This window comes from Manihot esculenta, chromosome 2 (genome assembly GCF_001659605.2).
Source record: "Manihot esculenta cultivar AM560-2 chromosome 2, M.esculenta_v8, whole genome shotgun sequence".
Taxonomy (NCBI): Eukaryota; Viridiplantae; Streptophyta; class Magnoliopsida; order Malpighiales; family Euphorbiaceae; genus Manihot; species Manihot esculenta.
Genome location: NC_035162.2, coordinates 6,115,981 through 6,137,433, shown reverse-complemented (window position 1 = coordinate 6,137,433; position 21,453 = coordinate 6,115,981). Strand labels below are relative to the sequence as shown.

Below are 21,453 nucleotides of genomic sequence, written 5' to 3'. Positions count from 1 at the left end.
GCTGAGATGATCCAAACTCAAAGATATGGAGAAACCAAGCTTCAAAAGCTTCAAACTCCAAAACCTTGTTTCAAGCTCACAACTCTTCAAAACAAGGGTAAACCTCATTAAAACCGTGAAAGATTTGAAGAAAAACCATGAAAATACTTTAAGGAGATCAAGACCTCACCTAGGTCAGAAGGAGAGAAGAAACCTCCTCCTTTTTCTGCCACTCGGTGCCCTTATAGATGAGCAACCGCCTCAGGTTCGGCTGCCGAATCGCATGCAAAACCATGCAACCTTCGGGGGCCGAACTTAACCTTCGGGGGCCGAACATTGGGCACTTTCGGCGGCCGAACTTAACATTCGGGGGCCGAACCTGGCCTTTGTCTCCAAAGCCTTTTCTCTTCAAAAATCAATCCGGTTTGATTCAAAACCTTTCAAACACTTAAAAACATTTTAGAAAACCTTTCTCTTACCCTTCTAGAAACCTCTGACATCCTCGAACTCCCCCGGACGGTAGGAATTCCGATGTCTGAATCTAGCCGGGTATTACATTCTTCCCCCCTTTAAAAACATTCGTCCTCGAATGTTAAAACAACAACAATAAACATACAGGGAAACAAGAAGAAAGCCTACCATCGGTCTCTACGAAGAGACACAGATACCCCTGGAGTAAAACTCCCGGGTTGGCTATACTGTCTGACTTTGCTGACCCTTAACTGCTTAATCTGTGTCCACACTCTACCTAGAGTACTGATCACTCCTGTCTGTACATAGTCCACTTGACTCTCTTTGCTACCTACTGACTTCCCTTTCTTTTTACCTTTTCTCAGTTCTATGCACACTACTCTGGTTACACTCACCTTTGCTTCTCTGTACTCACCCGATCAGAGGAGCAACAACTCTCAGGACCGGCTAGATGACGTGATTATAGCTTTCTCTATGGTGACATACCACGAGTCACACAAACATGCCCCAAAACCGAACTCAGATTACAGAACTTGGCCTCTCTGCCGTGTTCTTTTATCTACACCACTTAGTAGATAAGGGGCATGCTTCTCTATTCTAGTCTACACTTTTGCTACGCCACTCTAATCCTTGCCTGCCTTTCTTCTTCGTTTCTATCCTGACCTGTTCTCTTTTGATCCTTTGAATTACACTGGACTAGCGCTTTAGCTCTTTAGCTCTTTAGCTCGTCTCTCTTGGATAAACTGATAAGCGACTGTTACCTGAGGGCAGCTAACATCTCATCTGCCTTTCCCAGTAAATCGCTAAGCAGTGTTACCCCTTACCTCTGGTACTCATCTAGTACACAACATCTCAAGGTTTCATCCTTCGGTTCTCACAACGATACTGGAACATTCCAGGGTGTGTGGTACTAAGCCCTATGAGGTGGATTAAAAGTATCCCACATCGGAAAGAGGTAAGGAGGGGGGACGCCTTATAAGGGCAAGCCCCAAGAGACCACAGTAGACGCGTTTTGAGGGGAAGGACGCTTGCGTGAACCCTCAGAAACAAATCCGTGAGGGGTAAGATGGGCCGAAGGTGCTCTCCCAAAGCGGACAATATCTACTGTTGTGGGCCCAGAGGATGTTACAATTGGTATCAGAGCATAGGGACTACCTTTCTTACTTTACGTTATTCTACTCTGTTCTTTCTCTGCTTTATTCTACCTCATTTACTCTTTTCTTTGCTTACTTTTCTCTTCCTTACTTTTCTTCTTTTTCTTACTCTTCTAGGTCTTACTCTTTCTTTCTTATTCACATACGTAAGGTCTCTACTCAGAGATGAGAGATCACTCTTTCTAGCTGGATGGATAAAATCCACGGCTCTAGCTCTCAAGCTCTTTCCTGGCTCACTAAACTTTAACAATGCACTCGTTCTCTCTGACCATCTAACTGTCTTACCCTTTACTATTATCATATCAACTGATAGTCTACTAGTGTCCAGAAAACCATACACACAGCAGAACACTCAAAAGTGAGCTTACCTGGCACCACTGTGTTCGGTGTGTCTGTCTCTGGCTGAACCTGGGTGAAAATCCGAGCCGAAACTAACGGACTTCCACTTAAGGAACCTCCTGAAGAAGGGACTACTCCCCTTTCGCTATCTCTGGTTGGAGCTTCTGGTGGAATGATATGGTCTGAGGATGTCTGTGGGAATTGTGCTGACACAAGTATAGTGGGACACTCTCGTGCCATGTGCCCCTCCTGTCCGCACCTGAAACATGCTGTTGTCCCAGCCCGACAGACTCCTTTGTGCCTCCTACCACACGTCGCACATCTAGCACTATCCCAACCAGAACTCGAACCCTCACGAAAACCCATGCCAAACTTTACCCTATTCCAGAACTCTCTTTTCTTTGACCCTTTCAGGCCTCTCACTTTCTTTTTAGTTCTTGCAGCAGCCTCACCCAAAGGGAAACGGTCACTATTCTCTGGGTCATGGTCTCTACTCATGTTTTCTGTCTGCCCTGGCTGCTCACATGCACTCTCTTTACGCTCCCTTAAGCTATCTGGACAAGCCCATCCTGCAAACTCTGTGGTAAACTGCTCCCAGGATAAGCTTTCTACCCTCGGGTCCACATACTGGGTGAACCATTCCCTTGCCTGCGCACAATTCAATGTGCTCCCTGCCATCTGAATGGCTCTACTCTCACTGGCTCCCAACTCATCAGTTATCATCTTGACCAGTCGAAGATACTCAACAGGGTCATCACCAGTCTCAAATTTGGGAACATCCAACCTCAAATAAGCTGTCATCTGCACCATACTTTCCCCAGGTGAACTCGGCTTGGGTGTTTGGACAATTGGGGCTACTGGTTCTACTGGTGGTGGAGGAGATGCAACATGCCCTAGGTTAGGGTTTACTGACCCGGGGTAACAAAAGAAGGGTGGAAACATGGTATACCGTGGATATGACGGGTAAAAGGAAGGATAAGGTATAAAGGTGGGATATGGGTTATATCGAGGAAACTCTGATGTACCTCTCATCGGGTACTCTGCCCCCCACTGGTAGGGTGGATACTGAGGTGGAACAAACCTCGAGGCCTGAGTGCCTGCTTGGGACTCACCCATATCTCCTCCCAACCTACTCCTGCCAAAGCTACCATCTCTACTCTGCTTATCCTCCTCTATTCCTCTCACACACCCTGACATACCACTCTGCACGACTCCCCTTCTACTCTCATCAACAGACCTTCTAGGGTCCCTTGATGTACCTTCTCCTCTGCTTATACTATCTGATGTTGCCCTTTGCAGAATGGGGAGATGAGCATCCATGTCCTCATCCTCCGGCGGAGCTCCTGTCAATCTAACAGATCGACGAGTTCCTCTCATCCTGCCTCTGAAAAGCACAACATCACACACAATATCATCAAATGATCCATGTGAAAATACATGAATCCACAACACATATAAAGCACATATCATTAAACATGCAACTCATCATGGCATTTCACATCAGCATACAAGACAGGACTCCACATCCTATCCTAGTGGACATGAGTTTAACTTATTGTGCTTTCCTTCCTATACAAGACAACACCTCTTTCCGATGTGGGCTATCCCAACACACCGTACTCTTGAGGCCCTATGCTCTGATACCAATCTGTAACGACCCGGAAACCGGTACCACTCAGTAACGGTCCGAACCATCACTGGCACTAGGATCCAGATCGGCTTAAGGCCGCCGGGACCCGTAGCAAGCCGACTATACTCTCTGTGTACCTGATAAATCCCATACATGATACAAAGATACTTAACAATCCTGTAAAACTTTGTAGGCTTAACTACTGCTACTCAGATATAGCAATCTGAAATGGCCCTCAGGGCCTATACCAGGGACTACTATCTGCTGTGGATCAAGGGATTGAAACCCTTTTACTCTGTAACACAATCCACTGGTATCACATCAAAGCCATACATTAAGCCTAACTCACACATTTCTCATCAAGAAACGTAAAACAGGATTCATGTACAAGGGATTAATCATACATCATACTATAGCAAGGATACTAGGAAAAGCACAAGTCTATCCAGTATACGACAGTACATATCTATACATTACATTACAACTAATCTTTTAATTACATCATGTCCACTATGCTATTACAAACATACATTCATGCATAACTTTCCTCTGTACTCTTGCTGACTTTGACTTCCCATAGTTATCTCAGAACCTGCAAAACTGGGGTTAAGGGAGTGGGATGAGCTCTAGAGCCCAGTGAGGAGGAACAATAAAAACAGTTCATTCATTACATGCTCTCATGAAATGCATCACATCACAAACATATCATCTCAAGGATGAATTTGTCTCCAATAACCCTTAACTACATGTTATAATAATGCCAACTGTGCCAAGGAGACTATGTCATCACCTGGTCTACACTTATCTCTCTGATATCATAACATGACCAACTGTGCCAAGGAGACGAGGTCTCACCTGGTCTACACTTAACTCTGATTTGACAGCCCAGCTGTCTCACTCATAGTACCAGGAGCGACCTGGACTATCCAGGGGCGACCTGGTATGGCTATCTCATGCCATAACTCTGTATCTGCTCTCTGTCAAGGGCTAAGGATCATCCAACATTCATCCACAGGAACAACAACATATGCAATGCATCATATTCGTGAATTCTAATGCAACACAACCTAATACATAACATGGCAGTTTATGATGCATGGATCATGCTAGAATCGTGTCATTTCAGATCAAATATTTAGTGTAGTTCCACTCACCTCTAGCCAATGCTGGCTAACTCTGGGCCAACTCTAACTCTGGAGCCTCCTCGGTTCCTCGGTCCAATCCTACACAGATGGACGTAAATGAGGTACCAAACATACTCTAACATAACTATGAACATCTCTCCAAAAACCCTCTAAAACATCACAAAACATGCATGCAAAACAAGCAAAGGAAGGCTGGACAGGGCACCTTCGGCAGCACCTTCGGCGGCCGAATGTCTCCTCCAGAGACGAAAGTCAGGCATGTTCGGCGGCCTAACTTGGACTTTCGGGGGCCGAACCTGAGTTTAGCCAGAACTCAGTTTCGTGCACAAGGACGCCTGCCAGTCCCTCCATCACCTGTTCAGACCTCAACACATGCATTTAACCCTTCTAAAACATGCATAAACACTTCAACAAGCCTAAGGGAGCTTCAAATAACTTTAAACTCCAACAAACAAGCTCACAAGACACACATCAAACATAGAGGATTCATAAACCCTATGATGCACATCTCATGCAAACTCATGCCTAGCTCCCTTTTCCCTTTACAAAACTCATAAAAACATCATAAGAACCATGGATCAACACTTACCTCTTGAAGAACAAAGGCTGAGATGATCCAAACTCAAAGATATGGAGAAACCAAGCTTCAAAAGCTTCAAACTCCAAAACCTTGTTTCAAGCTCACAACTCTTCAAAACAAGGGTAAACCTCATTAAAACCGTGAAAGATTTGAAGAAAAACCATGAAAATACTTTAAGGAGATCAAGACCTCACCTAGGTCAGAAGGAGAGAAGAAACCTCCTCCTTTTTCTGCCACTCGGTGCCCTTATAGATGAGCAACCGCCTCAGGTTCGGCTGCCGAATCGCATGCAAAACCATGCAACCTTCGGGGGCCGAACTTAACCTTCGGGGGCCGAACATTGGGCACTTTCGGCGGCCGAACTTAACATTCGGGGGCCGAACCTGGCCTTTGTCTCCAAAGCCTTTTCTCTTCAAAAATCAATCCGGTTTGATTCAAAACCTTTCAAACACTTAAAAACATTTTAGAAAACCTTTCTCTTACCCTTCTAGAAACCTCTGACATCCTCGAACTCCCCCGGACGGTAGGAATTCCGATGTCTGAATCTAGCCGGGTATTACAAGAGGGATCAATGTTATGTTAATGTTTATGCACAGGTTGAGTTTGGTTGATGTTCATGTAAAGAAAAGTTTTAATTTTTATGTATGTTGTTGATCATGTATGGGATTAAGCAGGTTTTCAGGATGCATGTCAGGCTTGCTACGGGTCCCGGCGGCCTTAAGTCAACCCGGATCCTAGCGCCGGTAGCGGTCCGATTTTCGGGTCGTTACAAGGTTCGGCAGCCGAAGGCACTTTCGGCCGCCGAACATGGCTGGGGAGGCAGGCCTTTCGGCTGCCGAAGTTGCCCCCGAAAAGAGACTTTCGTCTCTGTCTGGGACTTTCGACCACCGAAGGTGCCGCCGAACATGCATGAGTTTCGCCTCTGTCTGGGAGTTTCGGCCGCCGAAGGTGCCGCCGAACCTGCCTGACTTTCGGCTCTGGAGGGACTTTCGGCCGCCGAAGGTGCCGCCGAAAGTGCCCTGTCCAGCCATTTCATACATGTATTTCTATGATTATTTCATGATGTTTTAGGGGGTTTTTGGGGAGTATATTAGAGTTATGTTTATGTATGTTTGGTCCCTCATTGGAGTCCACCTGTGTAGGTTCGGACCCGAGGAACCGAGGACCCCAGCAGTGAGCCAGCTGCTACAGAGTTTGTCAGAGCTAACCAGAGGTGAGTGGAATAAACCTTAAGTTTTAAAATAAATGAAATATGAATTTTGAGCATGATCCATGCATCATGAATTCCATGAGATATAGTAGGTTGTTTGCATTAGTACTCACGAATATGTTGCATTGCATTTATGATGTTGATGTGGATTGGTCATTGGATGATCCTTTAGTCCTCATATGATATGATGATGTTATGGCATGATATGGTATGGAAGTCCAGGTTGTACCCATTCTACGTCCCTGGCACGATGTAAGAGGAAGTCCAGGTTGTACCCATTCTACGTCCCTGGCACAGTTGGACTGTATGATATGTTATGTTAAGGGAAAGACCGGTTGTACCCATTCTACGTCCCGGCACAGTTGGACTATGTAGAGGACTATTGGTGACAATACCATCCGAGATGTGATTTGTTGTGATGTGTTGCATTACATAATGGCATGAGATTTTAAATATATGTTTTTACTATTCTGCTCACTGGGCTTTGTAGCTCACCCCTCTCCCCTAACCCCAGATGTGCAGGTACAGGGTAGACCAGGAGGTTAGCCAGAGTTTTGAAGTATGTGTATGTAATAGTTAGATGGTGGACATGACAATTGTAATATGATGTAATGTAAGAGATTACAGTATGTATGTAATGAGGTATATTGAGGTTATAGATGTGCTTGACCCTATAAGTATTGTAATCCCTTGTTGATGCATGATCTTAGTTATTTGATGATACAGATGTTAGCCAACTCATCTCATGTTGTATTGCCCATTGAGGCATTGTTGAGATCCCACAGAGGGATCAGGATTATGATTATGACTATGCACAGTATATGTTCAGGTTGAGTTGGATATTTGAAAGAAAGGTTTTAAAATTTTTATGTATTTCTCTTGATCATGTATGGGATTAAACAGGTGTTCAGGATGTATGTTTGGCTTGCTACGGGTCCCGGCGGCCTTAAGTCGACCCGGATCCTAGCGCCGGTAGCGGTCCGATTTTCGGGTCGTTACAGAATGGTATCAGAGCCCTAGGTTCATAGGATCGGACCTAGAGTGTCGGGCTCATAGATGTTCTAGAAGGTCAAGCACAATAGGAAGATCATGTCCACTAGGATAGGATGTGGAGTCTTGTCTTGTATGATGATGTGAATTGCCATGACTTTGTGCATGTGCATTAATGATATGCTATGCTATGTGATGTATGTGATGAGGGTTCATGTGTGCCCACATGAACCATATGATGCTAATGCTTGTATGATGTGTACTGTCTTTCAGAGAATAGGATGAGAGAAACTCGTCGATCTGCACGATTGACTGGAGTGCCACCTGAGGATGAGGGCACGAGCGCCCGTCCTCCCACATTGCCTAGGGCAATGTCTTGTAGAGCCAACAGAGAAAGAGTGTCAAGGGACCCTAGAAGGTCTTTTGATGCTAGCAGAAGGGGGACTGATAGAGGAGGAAGTTCTTCAGATGTGAGGGAGGTTATGGAAGAGGATCAGAGGAGGGATGGGAACCTGGATGTGAGCATGGAGGAAGAAGGGACAGGGGAGTCTCAGGGAGGCGTTCAGGCCTCGGGGTATGGTTTTCCACCCCATTATCCACCCTTCCCACAGGGTTCAGGGTATCCGATGGGAGGTACATCGGATTACTCCAGCTTTAACCCCTATCCTACCTACATGCCCTATCCACCTTTCTATCCGCCTTACACACAGTACCCAGCTTATCCACCCTCACCTTTCTATCCAAACCCGGCAAACCCCACCTCGGGGAATGTTCCACCTCCACCTCCACCACCTACAGAACCAGTAGCCCCAGTTACTCAACCTCCTAGACCTAGCTCAGCTGATGGGAGCAAGGTAAAGATGACAGATTACCTCAAGCTAGATGCTCCCAAATACAAGTCAGGGGATGACCCTTTTGAGTATCTGAGAGTAGTGAAGACAATAACTGATGAGCTAGGGGCAAGTGACAGCAGGGCCATTCAGATGGCAGGGTTCACTTTAAAGTGCAAGAAGGCCCGGGAATGGTTCAAGTGTTATGTGGACCCGAGACTAGACGGTATGACATGGGAAGAATTTGCGAATGAGTTCGCTGGATGGGCTTTTCCAGACAGTTCTAGAGAACTAAAGATGATTGAGTTTGAGCAACTGAGGCAGTCAGAGCACATGGTTGTAGAGGAGTTCACGGATAAATTCTTGGAGCTATTGCCTTTTTCAGGGCAAGCTCTAGATACAGATACGAAGAAAGCCAAGAAATATGTTATGAAGCTGCATTCCAGGTACTCCTCGTTGGTTCAGTCAGCTGAGAGAGAAAGTTTCCACACTGTGGTGGATATGGCTCGAAGAATGGAAGCAAGTGCTATAGTTGAGGGGTCAGTGAAGCAGTCAGTGACCCAGTCTTCAGGGGTTAAGACCCCAGGCAGAGGAGGACCAAGTTTCTCTTCTCAGAGCTCAGGTAAGAAGAGGTGGGATAACACCACCCGGATCCTAGCGCCGGTAGCGGTCCGATTTTCGGGTCGTTACAGAATGGTATCAGAGCCCTAGGTTCATAGGATCGGACCTAGAGTGTCGGGCTCATAGATGTTCTAGAAGGTCAAGCACAATAGGAAGATCATGTCCACTAGGATAGGATGTGGAGTCCTGTCTTGTATGATGATGTGAATTGCCATGACTTTGTGCATGTGCATTAATGATATGCTATGCTATGTGATGTATGTGATGAGGGTTCATGTGTGCCCACATGAACCATATGATGCTAATGCTTGTATGATGTGTACTGTCTTTCAGAGAATAGGATGAGAGAAACTCGTCGATCTGCACGATTGACTGGAGTGCCACCTGAGGATGAGGGCACGAGCGCCCGTCCTCCCACATTGCCTAGGGCAATGTCTTGTAGAGCCAACAGAGAAAGAGTGTCAAGGGACCCTAGAAGGTCTTTTGATGCTAGCAGAAGGGGGACTGATAGAGGAGGAAGTTCTTCAGATGTGAGGGAGGTTATGGAAGAGGATCAGAGGAGGGATGGGAACCTGGATGTGAGCATGGAGGAAGAAGGGACAGGGGAGTCTCAGGGAGGCGTTCAGGCCTCGGGGTATGGTTTTCCACCCCATTATCCACCCTTCCCACAGGGTTCAGGGTATCCGATGGGAGGTACATCGGATTACTCCAGCTTTAACCCCTATCCTACCTACATGCCCTATCCACCTTTCTATCCGCCTTACACACAGTACCCAGCTTATCCACCCTCACCTTTCTATCCAAACCCGGCAAACCCCACCTCGGGGAATGTTGCACCTCCACCTCCACCACCTACAGAACCAGTAGCCCCAGTTACTCAACCTCCTAGACCTAGCTCAGCTGATGGGAGCAAGGTAAAGATGACAGATTACCTCAAGCTAGATGCTCCCAAATACAAGTCAGGGGATGACCCTTTTGAGTATCTGAGAGTAGTGAAGACAATAACTGATGAGCTAGGGGCAAGTGACAGCAGGGCCATTCAGATGGCAGGGTTCACTTTAAAGTGCAAGAAGGCCCGGGAATGGTTCAAGTGTTATGTGGACCCGAGACTAGACGGTATGACATGGGAAGAATTTGCGAATGAGTTCGCTGGATGGGCTTTTCCAGACAGTTCTAGAGAACTAAAGATGATTGAGTTTGAGCAACTGAGGCAGTCAGAGCACATGGTTGTAGAGGAGTTCACGGATAAATTCTTGGAGCTATTGCCTTTTTCAGGGCAAGCTCTAGATACAGATACAAAGAAAGCCAAAAAATATGTTATGAAGCTGCATTCCAGGTACTCCTCGTTGGTTCAGTCAGCTGAGAGAGAAAGTTTCCACACTGTGGTGGATATGGCTCGAAGAATGGAAGCAAGTGCTATAGTTGAGGGGTCAGTGAAGCAGTCAGTGACCCAGTCTTCAGGGGTTAAGACCCCAGGCAGAGGAGGACCAAGTTTCTCTTCTCAGAGCTCAGGTAAGAAGAGGTGGGATAACACCACCAGGAAGCCGAAGAAGAATAAGTTTTGGAACAAGTTGAAATCCGGTCTGGGATTTGGCGGTGGCTCGAGCTCAGGCTCAGATGGTACAGAATGCCAGAGATGTGGAAGACCGCACAGGGGAGTGTGTCGAGCTGGGACTAATACATGTTTCAGATGTGGACAGGAGGGACACATAGCTCGGGAGTGTCCTAGAGCGCCTTTTATGGGCCAGCCCCAGCAGACAGCTTCTGGTAGTGTGACACAGCCAGCAGTTCCAGCCACAGCTCAGGGCAGTGGCAGAGGTAGAGGGAGAGGGGCAGCCTCTTCTTCTGGTTCCCGAGGTGAAGGTCCATCAGCTCCAGCCAGGATCTTCACCATGACTCAGCAGGAGGCTAACACATCCAACACCGTGATGTCAGGTAATCTCGTCATTGGGTGTTCTGATGTGTATGCATTAATGGACCCGGGTGCATCTCATTCATTTATTGCTCCGAGAGCCGTTGAGAGGTTGGGTCTGATAGTCTCTGGGTTAGAGTGTCCCCTATGGGTCAGTGGACCCAAGTGTGACCCGTCAGTGGCAGTGTCAGTCTGCCAGTACAGTCCAGTTTTTGTTGAGGGAAGATGCCTCTCCGCCGACCTTGTGGTTCTAGATTTGATAGACTTTGACGTCATTCTAGGGATGGATTGGCTATCTACCCATGGTGCTACCTTGGACTGCAGGGACAAGGTAGTCAGGTTCAGAGATCAGAACGGGTCAGAGGTCGTCTTTAGAGGAGACAAGAGGGGCACACCTAGAGGTCTGATATCAGCTCTTCAGGCTCGTAGGTTGCTTAGGAAGGGATGTCAGGGGTACTTAGCTCATGTGAGAGAGCTAGACAGTCAGGTCAGGGAGCCGGCCTCGGTGCCAGTTGTCAGAGAGTTTCAGGATGTCTTTCCTTATGAGCTTCCAGGTTTACCACCTGCTAGGGAGATAGAGTTCGAGATAGAGTTGGTGCCTGGAACTAGACCGATCTCTATCCCTCCCTACAGGATGGCTCCAGCCGAGTTAAAGGAGTTGAAGGAACAGTTACAAGAGTTGGTAGAAAAGGGCTTCATCCGACCGAGCACCTCACCTTGGGGTGCACCAGTCTTGTTTGTCAGAAAGAAGGATGGATCCCTTAGGCTTTGTATCGACTACAGGCAGTTGAACAAAGTCACTACCAAAAATAGGTACCCTTTGCCAAGGATCGATGATCTATTCGACCAGCTAGCATGAGCGGGTTGTTTCTCCAAAATAGATCTGAGATCGGGGTACCATCAGCTAAGGATAAGAGAAGGAGATGTGCCAAAGACAGCTTTCAGGACCAGATATGGGCATTTTGAGTTCCTTGTAATGCCGTTCGGGTTGACCAACGCCCCTGCAGCATTCATGGATCTCATGAACAGAGTATTTAGCCAGTACCTGGATCACTTCGTTATTGTCTTCATAGATGATATCTTGGTGTACTCCAGGAATGCAGAGGAACATGCCCATCATCTGCGGTTGGTCTTGCAGACTTTGAGGGAACACGGCTTGTATGCCAAGTTCTCTAAATGTGAATTCTGGCTGAGGAGCATTTCATTCTTGGGGCATGTAGTGTCAGAGAATGGGATTGAGGTGGACCCCAAGAAGACAGAAACTGTGGCTAACTGGCCTAGACCCACTTCAGTGACAGAGATTAGAAGTTTCTTGGGTTTGGCAGGTTACTACAGGAGGTTCGTTCAGAACTTCTCAGGGATAGCAGCTCCTCTGACCAGGTTAACCAGGAAGAATCAGAAGTTTCTGTGGACCGACCAGTGCAAAGAGAGTTTTGAAGAGCTTAAGAAGAGGTTGACTTCAGCACCAGTTTTAGCTCTGCCATCTAGTGAGGAGGACTTTACAGTCTTTTGTGATGCGTCCCGTGTGGGACTGGGTTGTGTACTGATGCAGAATGAGAGGGTGATTGCTTATGCTTCGAGGCAGCTGAAGAAGCATGAGTTGAATTACCCCACACATGACCTAGAGATGGCAGCAGTAATCTTTGCACTCAAGATGTGGAGGCACTACCTCTACGGGGTAAAATGTGAGATCTTTACAGATCATAAAAGCCTGCAGTATATCCTGAGTCAAAGAGATTTGAACTTGAGACAGAGGAGATGGGTGGAGCTGCTGAGTGACTATGATTGCAAGATTCAGTACCATCCGGGTAAGGCGAACGTTGTGGCAGACGCCTTAAGCTGGAAATCACTCGGCAGTTTATCCCACATATCGGCAGAAAGGAGGCCAGTGGTGAAGGAGTTTTACAAGCTTATTGAGGAAGGTCTACAGATGGAGTTGTCTGGTACAGGTGCCTTGGTGGCCCAGATGAGAGTGGCACCCGTGTTTCTGGAGCAGGTGGCTCAGAAACAGCATGAGGACCCGGAGTTAGTGAAGATTGCCAGGACTGTTCAGTCAGGCAATGATAGTGAGTTCAGATTCGACAGCAAGGGGATCCTCCGCTATGGGAGCAGACTATGTGTACCAGATGACATAGGGCTAAAAGGAGACATTATGAGAGAGGCTCATAATGCCAGATACAGCGTTCACCCCGGAGCCACCAAGATGTATCAAGATCTAAAGAAGGTTTATTGATGGCCAGCTATGAAGAAAGAAGTGGCACAGTTCGTGTCAGCCTGCGAAGTGTGTCAGAGGGTGAAGCTGGAACATCAGAAGCCGGCTGGAATGCTTAACCCGCTACCTATTCCAGAGTGGAAATGGGAGAATATAGCTATGGACTTCGTAGTGGGGTTACCGGCGACGTCCAACAGATTAGACTCCATATGGATGATTGTGGACAGACTCACTAAATCTGCTCACTTCATTCCTGTCAGGAGTGGCTATTCTGTGGACAAGTTGGCGCAGGTGTATGTGGATGAGATTGTCAGGTTGCATGGGGTTCCTGTTTCGATAGTGTCAGATAGAGGGCCCCAGTTCACCTCCAGGTTTTGGCGAAGTCTGCAGAATGCCATGGGTACTAGGTTGGATTTCAGTACTGCCTTCCACCCCCAGACGGACGGACAGTCCGAAAGGACCATCCAGACCATAGAGGATATGCTTAGAATGTGTGTGCTGGACTTTGGAGGTTCTTGGAGGCAGCATCTACCTTTGGTGGAGTTTGCCTACAACAACAGCCATCATGCTAGCATCGGGATGGCTCCATATGAAGCTTTGTATGGGAGGAAGTGCAGGTCACCTGTTTGCTGGGAAGAGGTTGGAGAAAAGGCCTTGGCAGGGCCTGAGCTAGTAGAGATCACCAGCAGGGTGGTACCCGTAATCAGAGAGAGAATCAAGACTGCTGCAAGCAGACAGAAGAGCTATGCAGACGTCCGCAGGAGACAGTTAGAGTTTCAGGAGGGGGATCTGGTATTGCTCAAGGTGTCTCCAATGAAGGGAGTGGTTCGCTTCGGGAAGAAAGGTAAACTAGCCCCACGATACATCGGACCCTTTGAAATCTTGCAAAAGATTGGGAATGTGTCGTACAAGCTGGATTTACCTGCTTCAATGGAAAGAATCCATCCGGTTTTCCATGTTTCCATGTTGAGGAAGTTTGTGTCAGATCCGGGCAAGGTTCTTAGTGAGCCTGATGTAGAGATCCAAGAGGATCTCACCTATGTTGAGCAGCCAGTACGGATCATAGACACCCAGATCAGAAAGCTAAGAAACAAGGAAATCCCGATGGTGAAAGTCCTTTGGAACCACCACAATATAGAAGAATGCACCTGGGAGACACGGGAGTCTATGCTCCAGCAGTACCCTCATCTCTTTTAAGGTTGGATCTCTTTGTGTTTATGTGCTATGTATGTATGTTATGTTTTATGCCATGCTATGTGTGCTAGTTGAGGTACATTCGGAGACGAATGTTCTTAAGGGGGGGAGAATGTAATACCCGGCTAGACTCCGGTATCAGAATTCGTACCTTCCGGTGGAATCTCGGATGTCGGAAGTCTCTAGTAGGGTAGAAACATGTTTTCAAAAAAATGTTTTGAAGTATTTCATGGTTTTAAGTATGAAAAATTAATGAGTTTTTACATGAAAAGTCTTTGGAGGAAAACCCAGGTTCGGCCGCCGAAAGTTAAGTTCGGCCGCCGAACATGCATGCGTTTTGGAGGCACGTTAGGCCCCCGAAAGCATGAGTGAGGGAAGTCCAGGTTCGGCCGCCGAAAGTCAAGTTCGGCCGCCGAACATGGCATGCATGCGGAGGCACATTCGGCCCCCGAACGTGGCCTGGCCAGCCACCTATAAAAGGGTCCCTTAGGTCCGCACGGGCGAGCTTTTTCTCCCCCGTCGTCGGCCAAGGTGAGTCTCCGCCACCCCTCCCTCGATCTTGAGTGTTTTCCTTAGATCTTCCATGGTTTTCACGGGTTTTAACTTCTGTTTTGAAGATCTGTGAGTAAAGAGCAAGTTTTGGGTGCTTGGAGGTTCAAAGGGCTCAATCTCTCCATCTCCAAGCTAGGATCGCCTTTCCTCTCGTTTCTTCAAGAGGTAAGCTCGGATCCACCCTTGTTATGTGTTTTAAACAAGCATTAAGTTGTTTTATGGGTAGAGATGCATGTTTAGGCTTGTTGATGAGTTTATGGGTTTTGATGTTTTGATGAACAATGTATGTTGTTTTTTTTGTGTGTTTGAAGTGTTGTAGTTGGGGTATTTGATAGTTTGAGACCCCTAGGTGTGATATATGGTGTTTATGCATGTTTTAGAACAGATATATGCATGTTGGAAGAGTTAGGAGGCAAATGTGCATATAGGAGCCAAGTTTCTGCCCTTTGGCAGAAACCAGGTTCGGCAGCCGAAGGCACTTTCGGCCGCCGAACATGGCTGGGGAGGCAGGCCTTTCGGCTGCCGAAGTTGCCCCCGAAAAGAGACTTTCGTCTCTGTCTGGGACTTTCGGCCGCCGAAGGTGCCGCCGAACATGCATGAGTTTCGCCTCTGTCTGGGAGTTTCGGCCGCCGAAGGTGCCGCCGAACCTGCCTGACTTTCGGCTCTGGAGGGACTTTCGGCCGCCGAAGGTGCCGCCGAAAGTGCCCTGTCCAGCCATTTCATGCATGTATTTCTATGATTATTTCATGATGTTTTAGGGGGTTTTTAGGGAGTATATTAGAGTTATGTTTATGTATGTTTGGTCCCTCATTGGAGTCCACCTGTGTAGGTTCGGACCCGAGGAACCGAGAACCCCAGCAGTGAGCCAGCTGCTACAGAGTTTGTCAGAGCTAACCAGAGGTGAGTGGAATAAATCTTAAGTTTTAAAATAAATGAAATATGAATTTTGAGCATGATCCATGCATCATGAATGCCATGAGATATAGTAGGTTGTTTGCATTAGTACTCACGAATATGTTGCATTGCATTTATGATGTTGATGTGGATTGGTCATTGGATGATCCTTTAGTCCTCATATGATATGATGATGTTATGGCATGATATGGTATGGAAGTCCAGGTTGTACCCATTCTACGTCCCTGGCACGATGTAAGAGGAAGTCCAGGTTGTACCCATTCTACGTCCCTGGCACAGTTGGACTGTATGATATGTTATGTTAAGGGAAAGACCGGTTGTACCCATTCTACGTTCCGGCACAGTTGGACTATGTAGAGGACTATTGGTGACAATACCATCCGAGATGTGATTTGTTGTGATGTGTTGCATTACATAATGGCATGAGATTTTAAATATATGTTTTCACTATTCTGCTCACTGGGCTTTGTAGCTCACCCCTCTCCCCTAACCCCAGATGTGCAGGTACAGGGTAGACCAGGAGGTTAGCCAGAGTTTTGAAGTATGTGTATGTAATAGTTAGATGGTGGACATGACAATTGTAATATGATGTAATGTAAGAGATTACAGTATGTATGTAATGAGGTATATTGAGGTTATAGATGTGCTTGACCCTATGAGTATTGTAATCCCTTGTTGATGCATGATCTTAGTTATTTGATGATACAGATGTTAGCCAACTCATCTCATGTTGTATTGCCCATTGAGGCATTGTTGAGATCCCACAGAAGGATCAGGATTATGATTATGACTATGCACAGTATATGTTCAGGTTGAGTTGGATATTTGAAAGAAAGATTTTAAAATTTTTATGTATTTCTCTTTATCATGTATGGGATTAAACAGGTGTTCAGGATGTATGTTTGGCTTGCTACGGGTCCCGGCGGCCTTAAGTCGACCCGGATCCTAGCGCCGGTAGCGGTCCGATTTTCGGGTCGTTACAATTGTGCTGTAATTCATGACACGTTTGTTTCCCCACAACCGGACAATTATCATCCCGGAGATTGTCTTCACTTTCACCCTCCATAACGATTGGACAACTAGTTGAAGTCCCAATACCTCCATCTTCTGTTCTATGATGACGAGATAAAATATCTACATATAATACTATTGAATCTACTGGCCTGATTGTCGATATGTAGTCAAACATCATGTCCACATCTTCGTCATCACTTAGTTGTGCTAATCCATATTTAATAATATCATTATCCAACATCGGTTTTCTAAAAATAATCCTTGTTATCATTTCTTCATGCGTTGACAATTTAATGGCACGAACAATTTTATTCACTAATTCTTTATAATTCATTTTCTTTTCGATACGAAACATTCTAGACTGTCCACCAACATAATCATATCCAATATCAATATTAATTATGTGCCCGTCCCAGTACACTGTACCATAACGCGGAGTAGTCATTTTTCTTCCTAATTCGCCTACTAGACAATAATAGTACAATAAATTACAAATTAAAAAAAATTGAAGTTAAATATAAATTTATTTCCTCACAAAATATTACTTTAAAATTTTAAATCAAATATATCTAACTAAATAATCTTTTATCCATTTTGTAATATTTTCTCTACACAACAAATTCACAACCAAAATTTACATTTATAATTTTTTAATACTTTAATCCCTACATTTTTTATCGAAGACCCTGTATATATTAAATTTCTTAAATAACTACATTTTGAGATTAATTATGAATATTATAAATTTATTTTACCACTTTTTATTTTATTAATTTTTAAAGTAAAATAAATCTAACTAAATAATTTTTTACTAATTTTCTAATATTTTTTTCTACACAAAAAATTTACATCAATATTTATATTTATAAATTTTTTCCTACTTTAATACTATCTTAATCCCTACAATTTTGGTCACAACAATCTATATATTAATTTAATTTTTAAAAACTAAATTTACATATTAATTATGAATAATATAAATTTATTTCTCCACAAAACATTATTTTAAAATTTAAAATAAAATATATCTCACTAAATAATATTTTTAATAATTTTCTAATATTTTTCCTACATAAAACATTTACATTTATAAATTTTCCCTACTTTAATACTACCTTAATCCCTTCAATTTTGGTCACAACAACCTATTAATATTAAATTAATTTTTTAAAAAATAAAATTTCATATTTATTGTAAATAATATAAATTTATTTCCTCACAAAATATTTCTTTAAAATTTTAAATCAAATATATCTAACTAAATATTTTTTTATCTTTTTATCCATATTGTAATATTTTCTCTACACAACAAATTCACAAACAAAATTTACATTTATAATTTTCTAATACTTTAATCCCTATATTTTTTTATCGAAGACCCTATATATATTAAATTTCTTAAATAACTACATTTTGAGATTAATTATGAGTATTATAAATTTATTTCACCACTTTTTATTTTATTAATTTTTAAAATAAAATAAATCTAACTAAATAATTTTTTACTAATTTTCTAATATTTTTTTCTACACAAAAAATTTACATCAATATTTACATTTATAAATTTTTCCCTACTTTAATACTACCTTAATCTCTACAATTTTGATCACAATAATCTATGTATATTAAATTAATTTTTAAAAACTAAATTTACATATTTATTATGAATAATATAAATTTATTTCCCCACAAAACATCTATTTTTTCATACATTTCTTTTTTATTTATCACATTATTATAAATCATAAATTGTTTTTCTCATTTTCTTATATTACTTTTTATAATTTTAAATAAATAAAACTATGCATTTTTTATTATTAATTACATACTAACTATAATTTTTTCAATAATCTAAATATCTTATTAATTACTTAAAAGAATAAAATATACAATATTTTTATAAATAATAAATAATATTAAATTACTTATCTGGAGATGGAGCAGTGAGAAATTGCAGCGTAGAGACACGGACGGAGCGGGAGCATGGACACGGACGGAGCGGGAGCATGGACATGGAAAGAAATTGCAGGAGCAGCGTGGAGATGGAGAAAATTGCAGGAGATGGAGCAGCGTGGAGATGAGGGTTTTATAGTGAGCAGCGTGGAGATGGAGAAAATTGCAGGAGATGGAGCAGCGTGGAGATGAGGGTTTTATAGTGAGCAGCGTGGAGATGGAGAAAATTGCAGGAGATGGAGCAGCGTGGAGATGGAGAAAATTGCAGGAGATGGAGCAGGAGATGGAGAAAATCTCAGCAGCGTGGAGATGAGGGTTGATGGAGCAGGGACATGGTGGGGATTAAATTTATAGTGGGTTGGGAAGTTGGAAAATAAATCTCCTCTACCGCACTTTTAAAGTGCGGTAGAGGACTTTCTCTGCCAGGTGCAGGAGTCTCTACACCTGGCAGAGATTCTACCGCACTTATAAAGTGCGGTAGAAGCTCCCTGCCTCCTGCTGACGGGGCAGAGACGGGTCTTGTCTCTGCCCTCCTCGTCTTGTCTCTGCCCTCCTTCTACCGCACTTTTGAAGTGTGGTAGAATTTTTTTTTTTAAAAAAAAATTATTTTTTTGTATTAACCACTGACGGGGCAGAGACGAGACCACTTCTACCGCACTTTTAACGTGCGGTAGAATTTTATTTATTAAAAAAAATTTATTTTTTATATTAATCATCTCTTTACCGCATTTTATAAGTGCGGTAAAGTATACCGCACTTATAAAATGCAGTAAAGGATCGATTTACCCTGGTCCGAGAAATTTTTTATCGGGGATCAGTGTAAAAAATTATTTTCTTTTTTAACTTTATTTTGTAAAAAGCCCATCATAATATGTCCTTGCGGCAAGTACTTGAGAAGTGGCGAGCGTCTGAAGGTAGAAGCAATTTGGACTGGTCATCTGCTGTACTCCCCAATCGTCCAGATGGTTCGCCGAGGCATTCTATTTGTAAATGATTGAGGTTTTCTGTTTTCATTCTATTTGATAAAAGATAATTTAATCGTTGATCATCATTAGATCTACAACTCCACAAGTAGATGAAAAATTTTCTGAAATTATATATATATATATATATATAAATTAAAGGAAGAACTATATAAGCTCAAAAAAAAAAATCAAAAACAGTCCGAGAGTTTTCTAGCTATAAACAAAGTAGAGAGAAGTCAAGTTGCAAACAAGTCATCCAACAAATTAATTAACCATTATTGTTTGAGAAGAATTCAAACTGACAATTGGTATTGCTGTTCACTTGAGTATGAAAAATGGAAGCCCCATCCCATCCGACAAACAAAACCTTGTGGTTTCTCCCCTCCCTTTTTGTAAAGTCATAACGTTTGCCATTTACTTTTACTCAGATGAATTTTGTTTTCTTTTTTTGAAAAGACTCGATGACTTAATAATAGGTCTTTTTTTCTTCATATAATTTTTTTTCTTAAATAATAATTTCCTTATTTATTAATTAATTAGGATATAAAAAAATATATATATTATTAGATAATCCATTTAATGACGGGCTAAAAAATAGAAGGCAAGCTAGTATAGTTGATTTTATTGTATTTTTTAAAGATTATGAACATTTAGAAGTCATTCATCCATATTCAAATACAATCATAATTCCATCCTTATAATCAAATTGTAAAAAGGACAAATTTGACTAAATTTTTATTCATTAAGCTCTATTTTTAGGGAAAAAACCTATATTTTTTATAAAAAAAAATTATTAATTGATTAAAATTTAAAAAATTACTATTAAATTTTTAAATTTTTAAAAGTTCATTAGTTGATCATGTTTTACAAATCATTCAATGGCAATTTTTTATATTTTATAAAATTAATTTTTTAACTATTACTTTAATATATATTATTTCAAAGAGTGGCTACAATTTATTAATAAAAGAACTAAAAAATTTAATTTATAAAATAATAATAATAATTCTGCCAAAAAATAAATTTATATTAAACATTTTTCACCCTCTCTTTTTAACTTTATTGAAATTCTCGGTCCAAATTAAAAAATTCAATCAAATTAATCAATTCATTTTAATTTATTTCTTTTAAAAAAAATCATAAAAAATCAAATTAAACCGTAATTCTGTCTTATCCATGAAATGCTGCGTTTTAGCATGCGCATATAATATTATACATGCATTCTTAGTAAAAACTCCTAATCTCCAGTGCCGCTTAACCTAAAATCCCATTTTCTCTCACCAAGTCCCATAACCCAGAAATCCCAAACTTATTCCATCGTTTTCTTCTCCTTCTGCAATGTTTCATCCTCCATCCTCTTATTCTCTTTTTCTTATTCTTTTTGAATGGCACTAGGGTCACTTGAATTGCAACAATCGATATTTCGAATCTCTAATCTCAAATTTACAGTCCGAAGTTGCAGAAGGTGCATTTGTGATCCAAAAATATTTGTAGATCTATTTTCTGATCTATGTGTCGACATTGCTTTTAGCTTTCATGGAATATAATAATATTGGGCGAGTTGTTCTTGTGTGCTTCTTATGAATTTAATTTCTGAAATTAAATTATTCTTGTTGAAAACTATTGTTGTGAGCTTCTTTTCAAATTTTACTGATTTGGGATTATGTGTTTGTATAGATCTGTTAAGATTTTAGTACTAATAATTTAGAGATTAAATTTTGATATTGATAATTTGGGATTATAGTTTTGATGGCATCTCTTTAGATTTTATTAATGATATTATTGAT

At 42.5% G+C, this 21,453-nt stretch overlaps 1 pseudogene; it reads left to right on the top strand.

The window, feature by feature from the left end:
* Positions 1 to 19,695, top strand: part of LOC110604572 — a 54,008-nt pseudogene extending 34,313 nt beyond the window's left edge.
* Positions 19,696 to 21,453: the final 1,758 nt, after the last annotated feature.